Source organism: Heterocephalus glaber, unplaced genomic scaffold, assembly GCF_053883595.1.
Source record: "Heterocephalus glaber isolate CG9 unplaced genomic scaffold, H.glaber_assembly_v1.0 deba00001452, whole genome shotgun sequence".
Taxonomy (NCBI): Eukaryota; Metazoa; Chordata; class Mammalia; order Rodentia; family Bathyergidae; genus Heterocephalus; species Heterocephalus glaber.
Genome location: NW_028258302.1, coordinates 22780436 through 22801737, shown reverse-complemented (window position 1 = coordinate 22801737; position 21302 = coordinate 22780436). Strand labels below are relative to the sequence as shown.

The following is a 21302-nucleotide window of genomic DNA, read 5'->3' as shown; positions in this document are numbered from 1 at the left end:
GTCTGCAGCCAGCCTTCCTCCCTCTGGAACTCCAGACAGTGTGGCCTCAGGAGAAGACATTGTTCAGTGTTCTGGGAAGAATGGAAGGATAGAGCCTACTGAGGGTACCCACTGGGGACATAAACCTGGACAGAAAGCCTTGCCCAGCCTTATGCTCCAAACTGCCCCAGGGCCTTTGCACATGCTATTTCCTTTGCTAAAACATACCACCTCCTGTGTTAGTCAGTTTTTGTCACTGTGATGAAATAGCTGAGGCAAATGACTTAAAGGAGGGAAGGTTTATTTCGGGTCATGATTTCAGAGGTTTCAGTCCATGGTCAGCTGGGTCTATGATTTCCGGGCCTTGAGGAGGCAGTGCATCTTGGTGGAAGGAGAAGTGGAGCAGAGCTGTTACCTCATGGTGTCCAGAAGAAGAGAGCAGTGAGCAGAAGAGCCAGAGAGGAAGGGGCTGGGCACAGATGAGTCCCCAGGGTCATGCCCCATGACACACCCCTTCCACCGGCTTCCCCTCCTGTTTCTATCACCTCTGGTAATGACCTTGGCGGAGGATTCATCCTGATGCAGTGAGAACCACCCTATCCAGCCACCTCCCTGAAGCCCGTCAGCAGTGGTGTCTTCGGCACCTGAGTTTGGTGGACATTTTCAGTCTAGCCCATAGCACCTGCCTGGAGGTTCCAGTCTCCTCCCCGGCATCTGGCCATGTGGGCCACAGAGGTTTCCTGTGCGCCTGCTGTGTCAACACACCACGGGACCGAGGCGCAGGCCCTGCAGAGCAGGCATCGGTGAGATCTGGGAACTTGGATGATGTGGGTCTACAGCAAGGATGTTGCTGCCATCCCAGGGTGTGGCCCTGGAGGAGGTTCACAAAGAGATGGCAGGCCTGGCGGAGCCACACCCATTTGAGAAAGAAAAAAATCCTTCCTTCCTTCTTTTGAGTATCTATCTGTTCATTCATTCAACAAATGTTGATCAAACACCTGTACTCCAGATGGGCTGGAAAGAGTAATAGCAAACTGCGTTGGGGTGGGGGGGCTGTTTATTGAGCACCTACTAAGTTCCAGTCCCAGGCTGGAAACAAGTAATGAAGCAGAATCATGCTAATAAATGTTCGGGTGGTGAGAAACAGGATAGTGTTTGGGAGTGACCATCTGGGCCAACTCAAATGAGGCCCTGAGAGATGAGCAGGACCTTGAGAGACAGGAGGAGCTGGCTAACCCATGGTTTTCAAACTGTGTTCCTTGGCACCCCAGTTTTCCATGGGGGAACCCCATGTCACTTTGGGAGTTAAGAAGATGGGTCAGGATGATAATTGAAGGGGACCCTTGTCCCCAAATCAAGCCAAGGCCTCTCCTTGCCTGTTTTTACAGGCTGAGCTTCTTCAGCTTTATGGGAAACAGCCAAGAAAAGTGTTTGGAAATGAGTGGGAGTAGAAGGAGAGGAAGTCCCACCCCCTGGGCTGGAGGAGGGGGTCTGAGGCTTTTCCATTTAGGGTCCATCTCCTCTCCTCTACACATGGGGAAATTGAGGCCACTCAGAGGCCTGTGAGTCATCCCAGGCCACAGCAGGACAGGACGCATCTGTGACCAGAGCCTTTTGACTTCTGCCTCCTTCTGTCTGGGAGTCCCCAGGGGCCACATATCCCCAAGCAGGGAAGACACTGACCTCCCTGGGCCCAGCCTGAGGACCGCCCCCCCCCCCCCGGAAGTCCCTCTCCACTGCCAGCCCGACAGGCTGCCCCACCCTCAAGGGAGCCTTGAATTAAAGGAAATATTTTATGATCACACGCTTCGTTATGTTTTATTAAAGTGCTCGTGCTGGTCCTGGCTCACACAGCTGCCTCTGTCCCCACCCCGCCCTCTCAGTGCTGGGGCCCAGCCAGGGAGCAGGCACCCAGGAGACAAGGGGAATCCTGCAGGGGACCTGCCTGGTCCTGCAGCTGCCTCTGCAGGGGATCGGCTCACAGAGGTTGAGGATGGAGACCAGAGTCACCTGGCAGGGTGCTTGGCCTTCATTCTCCACCCTTGACCTTCTGTGTGCTCTGTGGAAATCAAGATCAAGCTGAGGTCCCCTCTGGGCTGCTCAAGTTCCATCCCCTGGTGACCACAGGTGTGAGTGGCCTTGCTCTCAGCAGCGGTGGTCCCAGGCTGGCAGCCACCAGGAGGCCCTGGCATCCAGATATCCTACTAGAGAAGCAACCCTCCTCCTTCATTGGCTGTAAGATGGCAGCTGGGGGGCTGAGGAGAGCCCTGAGTTATCTGCTAGATGTAGGCAAGGCAAGTATTGGCCCTGAGCCTTAGTTTCCCACCTGGGAAAAGGGGATGATGCTCTCTGCTTTGTTGGTGGGATTGCTAAAGCATCTGACGTCTAGTAGTCATTCAACACACAGTGGCCAAGGGTTTTAATGGTTTCTGCCAGAGGAGAGAGGGCATTCAGCCAGATCTTCACTGGAGGGAAGAGAAGTGAGAATCCTGCTCATCCTATTATTATTGCTGTGGTTGTTATTAGCTAGTACTCATGAAGAGCTTGCTGTTCATTTATCTGATATGGGTTTATCAGATATGGAATGACAATCAAGGGCTTCGGCCTTTGCTGGCTGAGACTGAAGTAAATAGATGAGCAGCCCGGCACAGCCCATGGCCCCACTGTGAGGATGCGGACGCAGGCCTGCTGCAGGGTGAGGCAGCTTCTCTAGACACAGAAAGATCAAGGAAGGCTTCTCACAGGAAGAGTCTTTGAGCTGAACAAGGAGAAGAAAAGAAGTAGGAAGAATGCAGCTCAGCTGGGGCATTGCTGTCCCCTGGCTGGGTGTTTGTTGTTGACTGCTTCTCCTGGGGCCTTCTCTGGGTGACACACCCATCGCAGGGGGCCTGGCACTTGCAATTCCCTGCTACAAATTCAGTTGGTCCATGACAGCACCTACTTCCGCCCTGGGGAAACCCAGGACAAGGGACTGGCGGCCAAGAGAGCGTCCAGGCAAAGGCTGGAGGAGGTTGGGGACCACGCTAAGTATGTGCCAGACCCATGGTCCTTTAATTCTGCCTTACATCCATTTTCAGATGAGGGACTTGAGCTGGTGAGTGGGGAGCTGGGATTTGAACTGGGGTCTCTCTGGCCCAGTCACTTCTTCCGAGTCAGCCAGCACCACTTGCTGGCTTATGCTGTACCAGTGCCTCTGGTGAGGGGACAGAGCCCCATGCAGCTGGGTGAGTGGACCGGGTGGCAGGGAGCCCAGGAGTATTGATGCCCTCAGAGCTGGTGGGCAGCGGTGGCAGAAAGGTATTAATTAGCAGTTATTCCCTGGCAGGGAGGAGATGGATCGAGATTAAGGTGGCGGCCCGCGCATCCGTTTTGTAGCAGCTGAGAAGCAACAGTAAATCAGTGCTATGAATCGATGCTGGATGAGGGAGATATGTTTTAATCTTATTAGCGGTATAGCGTTCCGGGAGCAGCAGAGAATCCCTCACTCGGGGGCCTGGCTCAGGAAGGAGAGAGAGAGCAGCTAGAGCCGGGACATGCGAGAGGATGGAGGATTTAGGTCCCATCCAGAAAGATGACGGGGAGGTGGGAAAGTGGGGGGCCTGCCAGGCTTCCCAGGGGTCACTGCTGCAGATTCAGTCCTACTATGCACCCCGTGTTCTTGCTCATGCATGGGAGCATGAGTTGGCCATGGGTGGCATTGGCACATGGATCCAGGCCTAAGCAAGCCTTCACCCAGGGTGAAAGGTAGAGGCGGAGAAATAGGACTGCAGGGTGAGGGAGGGTGCGGACAGGGACAGGAGCAAGGACCACCGTCAGGGAGCTCCTAGACAGGTGCAGGTGGGACTTTGAGCAGCCTGGCCCTCAGCCTGAAACAGCTCGGGAGAGTGGGCTCCTTGTCCCCATTCACAGAAGATGCTGTGGCTTGGCTGTGTCCCCTCTTATGCTAGGCTGATGTCATGGCCACACTGAGCAGTGGGGGCAGGCGGGCATCCGCCCTCCACCACAGGATGACATAGCAAGGAGGCCTCACCAGATGTGCCCCGGGGCTCCTGAACTGGGAGCCCTGGGTTTCTGTCCATTGTAAACCACCAGTGGGAACGTTTTGTTACAGCAGCACCGAGGGACTGACTGGGCAGAGCCCCGAAGTGCAGGCTCAGGCCGAGGAGGGGAATGAATTCTTCCCATCGAACTGGGGGTTCTGATTTGACTCTGCTCCTCTCTGCATGGTGGAAGCCTGCGTCCTTCTGTGTCCTTTAGCTTGCAAACCTGTGGGACAGCCTGAGAGCCAGCTGCTGAGGACAAGGGGCTTAGGGACTGGAGGGGCTCTCTTCCCTCCTCTCTCCTGCCTCAGTTCAGCTCTCCATGCCAGGGCCAGAGATCTTGATGGGAGGGAGACTGGGAGGCGGAGGAAACAGTCAGAAAAGTCCAGACCAGTTTGGATAATGCCCGAGCATGTTCCACCTAGGACAGGATGCTGCTCTCTCTGGGCTCCTTTCCCTGCCAGATCTCTGAAAGTTCCTCTAATGGTCTCTGATTTGGGGCTTCTCCCCTCTTCAATTAGCTATTTCCTACTGCATCATTTCAGTCTTTCAGTAGATCCTGAGACAGAGGCATCATTAGCCCCATTGTATGTACAGGTAAACCGAGTTAATAACTTTCTAGAGGATGCACAGCTAGGGAATGTTAAGAGCCTGGATTTGAACTGGGTCAGTGAGTTTTCAGGAGCTTAGCTCCTTCCGTACATGTTCAGGAGACTCTGCAGACTTCTCCTGGATCTCTGTGCACCTCGTGGGCCAGGGACCCTGCCTGCGGTACTGACTGGCAAAGGCCTAGGCTGTATGGCAGGGCCGGAACCTTGGCTTCCGTGCAGTAGCAGTGCTTGTAGTGGCTGAGGCCTTCCACAGAGGGATGACTGAGGTGACTGGGCTTGTGTCCCCTGCAGGCCACTCAGGGCAGCCTGGCAGCACCCTGGGGTCAGGGCCGCACTCTCAGGGCCTCAGGCACCCTACCTGTGCTCCAGGCCTCACATGGGGCTCCGTGGTAGTGCCAGGTAGTGCCAGGTTCAGTGGTGTTGCAGATTTCCCAGTGTCCTCTCCTAGATGGCTGGCGGCCCCCAGTGCCCCCTGCCTTCTCCCCCAGCAGCATCTGGCCTGAGGGACCCAGAGACATGGAGGCTCCTGGTGGGTGGGAGGGAGAGGGGACCCTGCTACGGTGTGCTTCTCTTCTTGCCAAACTAGTGGGAACCCAGCTTTAAATTCTTAACCTAAATTGAGTTATATTCACTCTCTCTCTCTAGATGCACAGCACTTTTTTGGAGCAATTAAGGAAAAGCATAAATCAGTCCAGTTTTAAAAGCTCAGCCTGACTTTGTGGCTGGCTAAAATTAGCGGTTTCATAAAGGAGATGGGGGCTGGATTTGGCTTTAAAACAGCCATTGTCCCAGGCCACCAGTGGCGCCTGGGCTAGGAGCCAGGTCCGCCAGTCCTGTCTCCCCATGGCTGACCACCACATCCTTGCTGGTCCCAGCCCTGTTGCAGTCTTCCCGGGTTCCCTGGTAGGATAGAGCACCAGTTTGCAGAGGGGCAGTCTGAACTCCAGCCTCCCCACACACCTGCTGGGTGGCTCCAGGAAGGTGTCTCCACCTCTCTCAGTCCCCATTCCTGCATGTGACAAATGGGCTGAAACCTGCCCCTCAGGGGAGTGTTCCACGGAGTCCTGTGAGCAATACGGTTTGTGGATGCAGAGGTACTGGGAAGGGTTCTACCATGTGCCTGCAGAGCATCTCTTCTCTGAAATACTAGGCACTAGAAGTGTTTCAGATTGTGGATTTTGAACTATTGAGGATCACACCGAAGTCTAAACACGAAATTCATTTGTGTTTCATGTACACCTTATACATAAAACCTGAAGGTAATTTTTAACATTTTAAGTTGTTTATTTTATTTTTTATTTTAATGTTGTTTATTTTATTGTATACATGAAAGAAAGTAATTTCCATTTGTGTTGTCATGTCAGCATTCAGAAGTTTCGGGCTTTGGAGCATTGCGGACTTCGGACTTTTAGGTTAGGGATGCCGAGCCTGAGATCCACAGCTTCTCTCTGGCAGCCCTGTGGGTGCCCAGCAGACCCCACCTCCCCTGGTCACCCCTGGGCAGAGTGACTGCAGGAAATGATGGTCCATGATGTCACATCCTCCCAGCTGACCCCAGGGGGCCGGAAGCCCGAGATCCTCATGGGCCGGTTCACTGCGAGCACACAGTAGGACTGAATGTGTCCAGCCCATGATTGCCTGTGCCGGGTCACTTTGCCTCCCAGAGCCTCAGTTTCCTCAGTACAATGACAATGAAGAGAACAGGTCTTTTGAGGGTGATTGTCATAGGAGATAAACTGGTATGAGGGGGTCTTTCTGGAGTTCTAACCACATGCCAGGCTTCAGGCATGCAGCAGTGAGGACCCAGATGTTTTCTAAACTCCAGGAGCCAAGAGCAGTGGGTTATCATGGAGAAAGCTCGCTGGCTGTCCTTAGGGAAATACTGAGTGAGTGAGCAAAGGAATGAGTGAATGAGTGAGTGAGTGAATGAGCACATGAATGAATAAGTGAATGAATGAATGAGTTAGTGACTGAATGACTGAGTGAGTGAATGAAAGGAGACTCCTTCCCCTCTGGCCACCTCCGTGCTCTCTGTCGACTCTTGCCATCTGGGGTGTCCATCATTCGTCGTGTGGGCGCTCAACTTTAAGCCATCTGGCTCCCACTGTCCTCTCTGAGCCTCACTGCCCTCTATGAGGTGAGGACTCTGATGTCATCTTGCGCCCCTCTGAGCCACCAGAGGTGTTTGTGCCCTTGTATTCCTGGCCCCAGAAGCTCCCAGGGGCTGTGAAGTCCAGTGACTACCTGTCCCGGCTGGGCTGCTGTCTGTTCCGCTTGCTGGCCGGCTCACCTCAGGGAGGGTTAATTGCTCCCAGACTATCTGCTCATCTTGCAGGCTTTTATCTGGGGCCTGAGCATTTAGGCAAACACATTAGACCCAGGCAGGCCTGAGCCTTTGGACAAACATCCCAGCTTCTTCTCAGGTGCGGATGCTGTACGTGGCATGGGTCCAGATGCCTCTGAGCCCCCACCCAAGGCCTGACCAGCCCAGGGCCACCTGCAGGTCCTGAGCACCCCAGGCCCTCACATCCAGGGACCCTGGGTAGGCACCGTGGGCAGCGAGGCCTAGCTGTGGCTGCTGCCTCCCGCCAGCTGCTCAGAGGTGCCCTCAGTTAATCAGGGGAGGCAGAGAAATCCTGCAGAGAGTTCTGTGGCCATGCCTAGGGGATTAGAGGCCTCTGCATGACTTAGCTTGATCAACAGATCCTTCTGCAGCTACAGGAAGGGGCTGCCACAGACCTGTGTGCTCCCTGGGGCCCTGGCCTCGAGTTCTCACCTGCACCAGTCCCCCAGTGAGCCTGCGTAATGGGCCCTGTTGCAGGTGAGGGCCCTGACTCCCCCAAATGAGATCGCTCCTGTGAGGGATCGGGAGGAAAGAGGCACATTATATCTGTGATTCAGGGGCTGGGGCTGCCCCTGCCAAGGTGCCCCACGTGCTCGTCTTCCCCACGTGCTCCTCCAAGAACTAGGTGCCATTGATCTCCACATTGCTCTCCCCGCTTCTCAGATGGGGAGACGGAGGCTCCACTGTGAATCCCCTTGCTGGTGGTGGTATCCCTGGCTGACCCTTTAAGTTACAAATCTGACCCTCTCCCTCCTGGTTAGAACCATCCGTGATTCCCCAGTGCCCAGTCGTGGCAGGCTCAAGGTCCGTGGCTGACGGGCAGTGCCTTATTTTATATCTGGGTGTGGGAGGCCTCAAGATCTGTTCTTCCTGCTTCACACTTTGAAGTCCATCGAGGGAGGCCGCTTTTGGGGAATGGAGATATAAAGAGAATTCATACTGTAATTTATTTGCTTGGATTTCTACCATGTGTGGAGGATTTTCCTGTATTTATCTTCTGATGATTGTACCCCAACCCTTCGAGGTAAGCAAGACAGATATTTATTTAACAAATATTTATGTAGTACTTACTGCGTGCTGGGCACGCTTCTAAGCACTTCATAAATATTAATAAGTTTAATCGGCATTAAATACTCAATGAGTTAGATTCTATTATTTTCCCCATTTTATAAATGTTGAAACTGAGGCACAGAGAGGTGAAGAAACCGACTCAGGGCCACACAGCTAGTGAGGGTTAGGCTGGGGTTCCATCTCTTGGCAGTCTAGTTCTTGACTCTTACCTTTTGCTCTACTATCATGGTCTCCAAATCGTTAGTACTGGAATTGAACCTAGGGCCTTGCTCATACCAGGAAAGTGCTGTAGCACCCAGCTACACTCCCAGTAATTCTTATTTTGAGGCAGGGCCTCACTAAATTGCCAGTCTGGCCTTCAACTTTTGATCTTCCTGCTTCAGCTTCCAGAGTAGCTGGGCTGACAGGCACACACTACCGTGCCTAGCTGGGCCTCCCCATTTTAAAAGAGGGAAAGTTCGGCTCAGCACAGGGAGTGACCTGCCTGACATGCACAGAGTAAGAGCCTGAGCTGGAAGCAGCCCTGCCTTGGGGACCCTGTTCCTCTGCCCCCGCCCAGCAGGTCCCTGCAGGGAGGGATGAGACTGAAATGTCCTAAGTGACAGGAGAGCTGGAGCCCACATTATCAGAGCCTGGAGAAGCCTCTGCTGAGCCCAGGGCTGCAGAATCAGAGTTCTTTAGATCCTTATCTTACCATGGAAGCACAGTAATCCCTCCCGGTCCTTGGCCACCCTTTCTTCTTCCCCAAGCCCTGTCTGGGGCTCCTCTATGTCACTCGCACAGGCCTGAGCAGAAACGGGAAGAGGGCACTGCTTGGCCGCTGGTTGCCCAGGAGTCCCGCGAGGGAGACACATTCCGATGCTACTAGTGTCATTCTGGGTCAGTTGCTGGGGGTTCCCTTCATAGCCAAGCCCAGACCAGGGTTTGGATGCAGTGGGCAGGGGGGAGAGACATAGGAAAGGAAGAAGCTATTCCTGGCCACCCAGGGCTGCTTTGGGGTGTGATTGTTCCAGCCAGTCCCACACAGGGGCCAAGGACACCCGTGGCTGGCTCCTCTTAGGTGGTGATTCGTGGAGGATGCTGGCGGTGTGGTTGCTGTGTTGCTGCAGCCATCTCCCTTAACTGAGCATTTGCTATGAGCCAGGCTCCCGAGGTATCTCACTGCCATCTCCTGTCTGTGGACATAGTGGTCTCCTTCTGCAGATGAGTAAACTGAGGCACAGAGAGAGCCCCACACAGCGTCTGTGGGAGAACTAGAGTCCAGACCCTGGTATTTAGTCATCAGGCACTCACTGAGTGCCTACTGCGGGTGGACCAGTGTGCCTAGCCCTGGTTCTGACTCTGAAACTCACATTGCCACCCAGGGGGCCCTGGCACGGCTCTGTGATCAAGCTCCCGCCCCTCCCAGGTGCAGAGTGCATCTTCTCTGGTTCTCTAGAATGGTCCCAACTGCAAGTGTTTTTTATTCTCTTCAATAAAGCCGATTTGTGGCATCTGTATCCAAATGTGTGCTGCTGCTTAAACCTCTGTATGACTTTGCGCTTGAATGAGTCTCCACTTCCCTGCCCTTGGGGACAGTCGTGCAGAATGAGATGTCGTAGCTGGGCTGGGTATCTGTGGCGGCTGATCCAGGGTCTGGGTCACATCCACTGTGATGAGGTCTGGTCCCGGTGAGAACATCGAGTGCCACCTGGGGGACCGCTACCCACACTTCCCTAGGCATCCTTGGCTCCTGAATGTCTTCCTGCTGCCCAGGCACCCTCTCTGTCTTCATCTGTCACTGCCCCTGGAGTGCTGCTGCCAGTTGGGACTGGACCACCATCTGAGGTGGGGGAGTGTGGCCCAACGGTTACTGTCTCCATCCATTTTTGGTGACAGAATACTCAAGACCAGGCCATTTGTAAAGAGTGGAAGTTTATTTGGCCCATGGTTCTGGAGGCCGGAAGCCCAGAAGCCTGACACTGCCATCTTCCCAGTGCCTGGTGCTGCATCATAGCCTGGTGCTGGAGTCACACAGTGTGACAGAGCAGGGTGCCGGCTCCGTCTCTTTATAAAACCATGGAAACCATCCTTGGTCATCTGATCCTTGGCAGCTTCCCAAGGCCCCATCTCCAGACACCAGTCACCTGTGACCTTGGGGATTAAGTCTCCAACACGTGAACCTGGGGGACAGCTTCACACCACAGTACCACAATCAAGGCAGCCTTCAGTGAGCTGCCTATGTGCCCCTGGGCCTCAGTTTCCCCATCTGTGACACAGGGTCGATGTAGCACCTGCTGCCATTGCCCAACAGAGCCCTGGCACATCCCTCCTCCTGTCGGAGCCTGTGCACTGTGAACGCGCCTCTGCGGCCAGCGGCCAGTCTGTTCCACGGCAGGCAGGGAGTTCAGAGAGCCCAGGTCCCTACAGCTGTTGTCCTCATCGACCTCCCCTCCCCACTGTGGGTCTCAGGTCACCTCCAACTTGAGCCATCTGAGCTTCAGACCTTGTCTCTGCAACTAGGAGAGCCCAGACCAAGCCAGTGCTGTCCCTTCTCTGTTGCTCTGTCCTCTAGTGTGAGAAGCACCCTGCATCTTCTCAGCCCCTGCTCTTGCTGCTTCTTCTGCTGAAGGCATTTCCCACCCTGTCCCCTTGTCCCCCTACCCAGGCATGATGTCCTTGCTGTCAAAGCTCAGAAGCCGCCTCTTCTGGGAAGCCTTCCCTGACCAGCTGGTCAGGGACTCCCTCCTCCACGCCCCCAAGCTCCCTTCCTCAGGCGCTGTGGGCCTCCACACCCCAAGTAGTCCTATCTATTCCTCTTCTCCTCAGCTGTCCTTTGGTTCTGGGGGTGGGGTGCACATGTGGCTGTGGGCCTCCTTTAGCCCCCAGTTGCCATGGCCCTGACAGGTCCCCCCAACACAGGCACCCCCTGACGACCAAACACGCAGACTTGAGAGCCCTGGGAGGTGATCAGCAAAAGAAACTGGGGCTCCACTCTTTTCCCAGGTGTCTCCTTTCCTCCCCAGCCAGCAGGGCGGGCACTGAGGGCAGACCCCTCTCTCGGCCTCAGTGTCCTGCCTGTAAAATGGGGCTAATTTTATATCCTGGCCGACTTCTCCAGCTGGCTCATAAGTTATTGGGTGGAAATCCACTTTACACAACTTACAACACAGTTCACTTGGGAAATTAGTGGAACAACCCCCAGCAGGGCGAGGCAAGAAGCAGCCCAGCAGAATCAAGTAGATGATTTGCATCTCCTCCAGGACGTGTCTGGGCCTGGGGGACTCCACTGAAATAACAGCCACTCTGTACCTCGAGCATTACCTGTAAGGACTCAATCCTCCCAACAGCCTACGTGGGTGTTGTGTCTCCATTTTTTTCTTTTCTGGTACTGGGGATTAAACCCAGGGCCTTTGCACTGAGCTATATCTCCAGGTGTTTTTATTTTTTTATTTTGAGCCAGGGTCTCACTAATTTCCCCAGTTGAGACTAGAACTTGTGATCCTCCTGCTTCGGCCTCCCAGAGCACTGAGATTATAGGCTTCTGTTTCCATTTTACAAATGAGACTACTGAGGCCCAGAGAAGTCAGTTGATCTTGCCATTGTCACATAGTAGCAAGTAGTAGAGCTAGGACTAGAACTTCAGCCTCTCAGCTCATAGTCCTGACTTGTTCCCCTTTGTCATTGGCCCTGAGATAGTCGGCCTCACCGGATCACCGGGTAGCCCCTCCCTCTCCCCAGAATATCCCTGCCCAGGAATCCCTTTCAGATGGCCTGGTGCAGGCTGCCCAGCTCTAGTAGGTGACATCGAAGAGCTCAGGACTTCATCCATCCACCCCACACCCTCAGCCAGGAGCTGGGCTCTGAGCCCAGCAGATAAGATCCTGGCCCCAGGGCCGTCCCAGTGGCCTGGCTGGCATTAGGCAATGCTAATTGCTCTGTCCACAGCAGAACCTTGTTTGCATATATGCAAATCAGGGGCTGATTAGCTCCGCTCCCAGCTGGGTCAGTGCTGCCTGGCTCGGAGGCTTTGCGAGCCAGTGGGACAAATGCCCATCCAGATGGGGGACACAGCAGGCAGGGTGGCGTGGCTCTGGCAGCCTTGGGTGGCTAAAGGCTGGCAGCTGAGGGGGCCACTTGTGACCCAGTGTTTGGATGGCTGGACTGGAGGCTGTGGCCCAATGTTCCCCCAAATCCCCTTTCCTGGTCCAAGGACCACAGCATGATGCAGGCCTGGGTGGGCCTTCTCCTCCCAAGGACAGGACTGCTGAGCTTGACCTTGGTCCCCATGTGCTGGGGAACAGCAGATGTCTCTGCCCAGCCTCGAGGACTCCCGAAAACAGTGGCATCTGGAGAGGGGGCCCAGCCTGCATTCTTGAGCCCCGACAGCAGCTTGGAGTGCAGCTTCCTCTCACCTCACTGGGGCCCTCTGCCCGGCCCTGCAGCCCTGAGACTCTGTCCCTCACCCCCTGCCCTCCCCGATAAATGCCACAGCAGCTGTCCTCTCTCCTGCCCCTTCCTTTCTCCTTCCTATAGCCTGGCTGATCCTTTCAAATGACAAATCCAAGCACCCTCCCTCCTCTCAGAGCTGTCCGTGGCTCCCGGTGTCATGACTGGGTTTGCTCTCCTTGCTTTCCCTGTCGGTGTCCTGGACTCCTAGGGGGCCTGGACAAACTCTCACTGGCTGATGTGGCCCCCACCCTGGCAGAGCGGCTGGCCTTCTGGAAGCCAGAGAAGCCATGTTCTCAGGGGATCCTCCCTGAAGGCTCAGCACTGTTCCTTCTGTGCTCTGGGGCCCTGGGAATGCATCTGCATGTAGGTGACCTGGTGGGTCACTTCTCTTCTAATCTCTTAAAGGGTGTTAAGGTCCTTTTTCTGGGCAAGGCCTTGACTTCCAGGTACATGGGAGTTCTCATAGGGTAGAGGGTAGCATTTCCCCATCAGATAGGGACCTCCTGGGCAGGGCTGTGTCTCCAACAGACCAGTGCTTTATGGAGGCAGTAGCTGTGTCTTTGCGTCAGAGTGGGAGCCCCTGGGGTAGGATCAGTGTCCCCAGACCTTATCGTTCTAAAGAAAATGTGTCTCTTCTGTCTCCTTTTCTGTTCCCTGGTGTTCCCACGTGCTTGTGTGGGGAAACCATGGGCAGAGGAAGGAGGATGTTTCAGGGTGCTCTCTGTTCCTCTTGATCTTCCCCCTCCCCTGGGTCTCCACCCTCCCCTACCAGTGAGGCTGACCTGGGTGGGATCTGGGGTCCACAGGGGTCCTCGTGCCTGGTCTAGCCTGGCCCTGCTCGGAGGTGGGCCTGCCCCACTCTGCCTCCCCACAGGAAGCCAGTCCAGTTTTCCAGCCTTACACTTTCAGTCTCTGCCCCGATCCTGACCTGGCTTAGCCTGGGTCTAGAACCTTCTCTAGTAGGCCCAGTTCCCCAGTCTCCTGAGGACACTACCAGGTCTTCCTGACCACCAGCTCTGACCAGAGAGGAAGCACAGCCCCTCAAACAGCATGACAGGAAGCCCAGGACCCTCCAAGGTGAGCGCCCCTCACTTTGGCTGGGACAAGCCCGCAGAGGTGACCTGGTTCACCAGGGCACCTTCGGGCAGAGAACTGTGGAGGCCAGGCCAGAGGGGCAGAGGGGCAGAGCGCCGGTTCCTGCCGAGGCCCTTTCTCTCAGTAATATTAAGACATTTAACTTCCCGTGCCTCAGTTTCCCCATCTCCCATGCTGCAGGGTTGAGTTGAGAACAAAATGAGATGGTAGAGCAGGAGCTCAGGCTGGCCATTCTCCTGAGGGAGTGGTGAGTGCCTCAGAAAACATCCCTTCCTGCTGTTCTGGATTATGTTACTTTAAAAAATAACTTTCTTTCTCAATTCCAAAAGTAATACCTGAGAGCTGGGGATAATTTAGAGCATTTAGGAAGGCACAAAAAGAAAATAGCCCTACTCAGACATGACCGTTGCTAATGCCGGGTGATTATCCCGCTAGCCTTCTGTGGGGGGGAAGGGCATAGGATTTCGAGGGGAGCCAGAAAGGAGTGTATGTGATTTCTTTTAAAAAGTTATCATCGAAGCTGTTTTTGTGGTGAGATTACTGCTTCTCGCTTTTGTTCCCTGACCCTCGTGTGGTATCTGAAAGCCACCCATTACCTTGTTTTTGCCACCAATTTCCTCAATTCATACTCCCTATGAACCACCACGGGGAGCTTTATAGGCCCACAAAGGCATTCAAAGTTAATGGCAAAACCGACCATGTGCAAACTCGCCATAAACCCCCACCTCACTCCCTGCTCCCGCCCCAGAGCTGCAGCCACTCCCCGCGCCAGCCGCCAGCCCAGACTCTGCTGCCCCAGTTGGCACCAGGCCCTGGGACACAGGGGACAGCAGCGGCGACGTCCTAGGGGTGACCTTCTCTGTGCCGGGGATGGGGAGCATATGTACGCCCCCATCAGCCCTGCGCACGAGCAGTAAATATCAGGAAAGTAATTTATGTTGATGTTTTCAAGTCCAAACAGAAGGGCGGGAGGGTCTGAGACGATGACATCCCTCATGCCGGCGGCGTCTCTCAGAGCTGCATTCAGGGCCCCTGCTGGCTGGGGCTGGAGGATGAGTGAGTCCATAGGTGCCCTTGGTGTCAAGGGATGGAATCCAGAACGGGGACAGACTGTAGCTCCTGCAGCCGTCTTTCCACTGACTCTCTCCAGACTGTTCTGCCACATGCTCCAAGCCTCCCAGGCAGAAAGCAAGAGAATCTCGGCTCCATTTTTTAGGGGAGAAATTATGTGGCTTCTTCCAGGGCAGTGAACAGAGTAGATTCGCTAGGGAACCTGGTTGTGCTGTGTGACCTTGGGCAAATCTGCCCTTTCTGACTAAGTTTAGACAAGGGTATATGAGAAATGAGTACCATATTAAAAGGAACGGCGCAGAGAGGGGTAGGTAAAAATGCCACTTTCTCCCCATCTTCCATCTCCTGGTTTCTTGCAGACCAAGGGAGGCTGGACTCATCCCTGTATTCCCTTGAGTACCCCAAGTTCAAAGCTCTGGGTCCAGCAGGGGGAGGTCTCTGTCAGTTTGCAGATACCTTCCCTCTTCATTTAAACAGGGTGGTAGGACAGGGCAGCCTGGAGGCGCCCTTGTGTCTTCTCTGGGCCACAACCTTGACCCTGCAGGTGACCTTGGTGGAGTCATTTCACCCTCAGGATGGCCAGCGTCCTCTCTCTCTCTCTGCAGCCCTCTGGGAGCCACTCTAGCACCCTGTCCTCCTGCTCCATGGGGGAGAAGGGCCCCCATTCATCCCAGTGGGTCTTCCATCAGCCTGAGCCCTGGGAGGGGAGAGGAACCGCAGAACCCTGAGGGTCCTGGTGGTTCTGGCCACCCCGCCCCTCCAGCCAGGGTCCCACCCGCTCTGTCCAGGTGTCTTCTCTGCTCCGCCTCACCTCGAGCCCATGAGGCCAGATGGTGCCTCATCCTCAGGCTCCTGGACAAGAAAGCACCACTCAGAGAGGTTAGGTGTCACACCAAGGTCACACAGAGAGTTAATGGTGGGGTCAAAAATAAAACACAAGCCTCCTATAGCAAGCGCCACAAAGGAAAACATAATGACAGGGAGTCACCCTGATCCCTCACACTCCACCTCCGGTCTAGGCTCTTCCCTAGCACGCCATGGATCTGGCTGCCTCTCTGCCTTGTCACTGCCATGCCCAGCCAGACCACCATCTGCCAGGGCCTGCCACCGGCTCCCAGCTGGTCCCAGCTGCCACCCTCTCTGCCCGCCCTCAGCTCCCTCTGCACCCACAGACATGTTATTAAAATGTAAATCAGAGCCCTGGCTGCTTCCGGCTTCATCCCCAGGGTCTGCCTTTGTACTCAAGCTCAGTCCTGCTCCTCAGCCTAGTGGGGCCACCTCACTGGCCTTGCAGGATCCCTCCCTCCTGCAGCCACGAGGCTTTGCCCTCTCCGACTACTCCAGCTACCTGCTCTTTTCCTGCCATGTGCTGGGAGCCCTCTCGCCTGCCAAGTGGGCCTCGGCTCAGTGTAGCTGGGAAATGGGGTCCCCTGTCACCCTGCCTCCATTTCCTCTCCGCATTAACCCTAACCCAACCACTGAACCTAACCGTTGATTTGTTTTGGTTCTCATCCAATTTGGTTTGCAACTGGAATTGTGGAAAAAATTAACTTTGTGAACTGCAGAGCCACTGTATTAATATTATAATTTATAGTATTATAAATTCCCACTGGAATGATGATGATGATGAAATTTTTTTTTTCCACTACTGGAGATTAAACCCAGGGCCTTCGCACTGGTCCATCTCCAACCCTTTTTTAAAAATTGTTTATTTTGAGGCAGAATCTCACTAAGTCACTAAATTGCCCAGATTGGGCACAGACTTTCAGTCCTCCTGCCTCAGCTTCCCAGAGTGCTGCAGTTACAGGTGTGTGTGCACCACTGTGCCCCTTGAAGATGAAACCTACAGATCAGAACTGTTCTAGGACTATATGTCCATAGTCCATTTAAACTCTGTGACAGAGGCACTGTCCTAGCCCCATTTCACAGACAGCTCAAGTAACTTACCCAAGGGGCACACCTAGTCAGTGTTAAAAGCAGGGATTCGACCCAGACAGTCCTGCTCTGGAGTCCAGATTCTCAGCCACAACATCATTCTGCTATCTGCACTGGCAGCGCCCAGGCCTGTTTTGTTCTCTGCTGCATCCCCAGTGCCTAGGGTGAGGTCTGGCATCGACAGGGCATGCAGTAGGTATTTGTGCACTGGAGCGAGTAGGACCTGGGCAGGCCTCAAAGAATCGCACATCACAGCACTGCGTGTTGCTCACAAGACTCGGAGAGATGAAAATAAGACACAGGAAATACAAGCCTGTGTAATTTAAAGAATGAACATTTTATCCTTTGAATGAGTGAGGTTGTTGTATTCAAGTGCAGAGTGGCCCGCCTGCTCCCATGCAAACAAGTTAATGTTTCAAAGCCATTAAAAAGCCTGAACACAACCCAGTGCTTGAACTAAGCGTGTGTGAGCTCCTATGGTGAGACCTGTCAGTGTCCCCGCCTCCTGACAGGCCCGGTCCACTGACAGGGCCCCAAGTACTGCATGCTCTTCGGAGGCCTCAATGTCCCTCAGTGCACCTCCTTTGGATGACAGCCGGCCAGGCATGTGTCCACCCATGTGCTCAGCGCCTGTATCCAAGTGCTGAGATGCCCCATGGGCCAGGACAGGGACAAGGACCTGCAGCCTCTGTGGAGAGACAGGGGTGTCTGGGGGTGCTCGGTGCATCCAGGGAGGCCCCAGGGCTGTGGGATCCTCCGCACTGCAGGGCCAGGGCAGGGAAGGTGGGCATGAAATGTGGGGTGGGGATGAGCTCAGTTCAGGCTCAGAGGCACCATCCTAATTGCTGGTGTTAGTACCTGGGATGCTCCCGATCACGGAGCTAATGTTATTGATCAGAAGGGCTGTGTAGCCTAACCGCAGCCCTGGCTGGGAGCTCGGCTGGCCGGCCCTGCCTCCTGGTGCCACCCGGCTACCACGGGTGCTTCCCGCTCTGAGTGCTTTCTGCGTACCCGACAGCCTGGCCCAAGAGTCTCCTAACCTGAGCCTGGTCAGGGAAGTCTTGGGTGGCTTTCTGAGGTTCCTCTGGGTGGACTTCAGCTTCCTGTATCCATTTCCCCACCATGGCTCTGTTGTTTTCCAGAGTGGTAACCCCGGGCCAGTTTCCCCATCGGTTGGTTGCTCCTCTGTGAAATGAGCACCGAAGCATCTTCCACAAAAAAAAAGGGCTCTGAGGCTTTTCAGATGCTGCAGGTGAAGCTCCAGGCACCGGTTTCAGCAGATACAAAGGTCCCTGACCCAAAAATCCAAAGTCTGGAATTCAGTTCCAGAATCCAACATGCTGGTTTGACCCCAAGTGGACAGTTCCACCCCAAGAGATTTTGTTTCATGCACAAAATTATTTAAACTATCATATGAAGGCTGAGTGTAGCTCTGTGATAGAGAACTTCCCCTGCATGTGTGAGGCCCTGGATATGATTCCCAGCACGTGTGTATGTATATTTATATATACTTATAATGTTTATATATACTTCAAATATTTAAATTTTATATATGTTTTATGTAAAACAGTATGAAATTACCTTCAGGCTGTTATGTGTATATGAAATATGAATGAACTCTATGCTTAGATTTCCATCCCATTCCAAGGTATGTCATTATGTATATGCATATATTCATAATCTGAAAAAATCTGAAATCCAAAAGACTTTGGTCCTGAGCATTTCAGATAAGGGATCTTCAGGCTGTATTGCTACAGTAACCACATTTTCATGGACTCACTAGCAAGAGTTGGGCTGGAGCCAGGGTGGCTTGGGGTGGAATGGCTGGGCTGCCACTCACTCCGGGGCCTGGGCCTCTTGAGCCTCAGTTTCTTCGTCTGGAAAGTGGTGGCAATGGCTGCCTTAGCGGGTTGGAGGGTGCAGGGCAGTGCACGCAATTCCAGGCGAGATAGCTCTCGCTCCCCACTCACTGGGGAGCCACCGCCTTCACCGTGGTCTCAACAGATGGGCTCACAAGTCCTGGTGTGTCCTGCACCATTCAAAGTCAAGCATGTCTGGCCTGCTGGCCAAGGTGAGTGTGCTCTCTGAGCTAGCAGGGAAGGACTGCCCCAAGCCTTCTGGTACCTAGTGCCATATCAGCTCCCTTCCTTGGCTCCACTAGAGATAAAGGAGGGGCAGTTTCTGCCCCAGTTTTCACCATAAAAAGCAAAGCCTCAGAAGCATCCTGGACCTGAGCAAGATCCCGAGTTTGTGAAGGATGTGACTGAGCCATCACGACTCACTGAGACTCTGGCTGGGACTCTGGCTCAGAATACCATAATGCCCCAGGCCCTTTGCATGTGCTCTGCCCTCTGCATTTAGTGATTTTCTCTCATTTCATTCAGGTCTCTGTTAAAAGGTTTCCTCCTGAGCAAACTTATAATAGTCAGGGATGTTGACATTGGCTGCTGTAACAAGTAACTTCAAATGCTCAGTGATGTAACAACATTTCTTGCCCAATTGTCATCAAAGGTCTGTGGTCCTGGGCAGAGGCTCTGCAGCCACACACTGATCCAGGGACCCCAGCCTCTTGCACTTTGGATCTCTTCTCTGGGGTCCCCATCATCTCCTCTGTCCTCAGCCTGCTGAAGAGTGACAGGAGGACAGGGAGGGTCTGGACTGGACATTCAGGGGCTGGTCTCAAGTGGCTCACGTGTCTTACACCCGAATTCTAGTGGCTGCAGTAGACCACATGGCCAACACACAACAGGTTGGGGAGGGAGAGACCTCTTCCTGTGACCCTAACTCTATCATCTGCCCTCTGCCCCACAGGGGCTGGGAAGGAGAGCGGGCTCGTGAGGGGGGATGGACCCTTTCACCCACCTCCTCAGATAGCCGGCTGCTCCCTCTCGTGGTGGTGGCCGAATCCTTTGTCTCCAAATGGGAGATTTTAGGTGAAGGTGTCACTGGCCAACAAACAGCAGGTTTCAGCCAGGATCACTGGAGGCTTTCAGAGTGTGGTCTCCCTATTTGCAACCTGCATCTTCTTAGGTGGCTTTGTGGTTCCTTCTCATACTCGCTTCAGCCTCAGATGTGACCTGGGAGGCCTGGATGTGACCTGGGATGTGACCTGGGAGATGTGACCTGCGTGAGACGGTGGCACCTTCCTGCTTGTGGGATGAGTGGGGACGGACAGGGCTAAACCCAGGCGGGAGAGTAGACTGGCCTCAGTCGGGAAAAGAAGCTTTTAGAGGTCCCAAGAGCTGTGTTCGCATCTGAGCAATGGGCTGGGTCCAGGCAGACCCCTGTGGAAGCGATGTTAGAACCAAGGATGTTTGGACAGCAGAGAGAGCATAGCCTCAATCTTAAGCAGACTGGAGCTCACAGTCCTGCTTGGCATTTTGAATGCTGGGTGAGCCCGGTGAGCTTGGTGTCTCTGAGCCTTGGCTTCCTCACCTGGAAAGGGAGATCAGGCACCCACCCTTTGCAGGCTGAGCTGGTCCTAATGGCCCTCCTCTGGGAGGCAGCTCTGCAGGCTGGTGGCACAAAGCCGACGGTGCATTTTCACCACACCACTCTTTTCCTCTTCCGTAGGTTTGACACGGAGCTCTGTCACTATGGTTTTTGGGCTCTGGCCATGTAGGGGACATGCAGGCCCTGCCCTCCTTCATTGTGTACCCCCTTAATGCCATCAAATCCCCGTGCTTCTTTCCAGTGTGGGATTCCTCACTGTAGCCTCAGCTCGGCCAGTTTGTAGTTGGGGGAACCTTGAACACTTAGCCCCTCTGAGCCTCAGTGTCCCTGGAATAGGATTAGCAAAGTGGTCTTACATGGTAAGGTGAGCATGGAGAGAGAACATGATTAAGAACCAGGGCTCAGTTCCTGTCCAAGGCTGTGATGTTGTAGCCCAGGCTGACGCTGAGTGACTGCTCTCTGTGTGTGGACCACCGTGGTCATGTCTGTTCCACAGTGACATCCTCTTTCCCTGCCCCCTCTGAGGGCACCCAGGCTCCACCCAGCAGCAGTAGCAGCAGTAGCAGCAGTAGCAGCAGCACAGGGTTCCCAAAGGAGAAGGGAGTTCTGAGAATTTGCCGCTACAGTGTGTGGCCAGCTTGAAGCAGGTAGAGTTGGGGAGGCGCTACAGGTCCTATGCAGCTTTGCCATAAACCCAGGACAATTATGAGTGGCTGTGTCCTCTTTAGCTGTCCATCCTGTGATTGTCCACACATGGCCCTAATGGGCTTTGGAAGGCCAGTGCCAACATCCTATCTCCTGCAGAGGAGGTGTGGCTCGGGGACGCGCTGTTTTGAGAGCCCCTGGCTTGGACAACCACAGCTCAGCCCCGGAAATCAGCCCTGCAGAGGCTGGGTTTGTGCTCAGGTGATAGTGCAGTCAGCACTCACAGGAGGCTTGGTCCCTGCTAATAAATCAGCAGACCCAGTTGCCTGCTCTGACCAGTGTCTAAACAGAAATGTTCTTTTCTCCCAGGGTCCTGTGTATTACATGTTAGCCCCACATCACAGATGGGGCAACTGAGTCACAGAGGTTTGGTGACCTTTCCTGGTGGTGCAGCTGGGGAGAGTGGGCTGTCGGGGTGAGGGTGAGGGGCCTGGGGGGTGAGGACCTGAGTTCCAGGTGCTCCAGACGGCCATAGTGCTGTGAGCCCAGCACCGCTCCCCCACGCTGTCCCTGCCCTGTGGCTCTTTGCTGCTGATGGCCTCGAGCAGCTTCCATCTGCGGTTCCTC

The 21302-nt window shown here is 54.3% G+C and overlaps 1 protein-coding gene and 1 pseudogene across 3 annotated transcripts in view; both read left to right on the top strand.

Annotated features, from left to right (window-relative positions):
- LOC147827278 (uncharacterized) overlaps nt 1-21133 on the top strand; it is a 33356-nt pseudogene extending 12223 nt beyond the window's left edge.
- The window catches only part of Igsf21 (immunoglobin superfamily member 21), a 220645-nt gene that overhangs the window by 15867 nt on the left and 183476 nt on the right, over nt 1-21302 (top strand). The window lies entirely within an intron of this gene.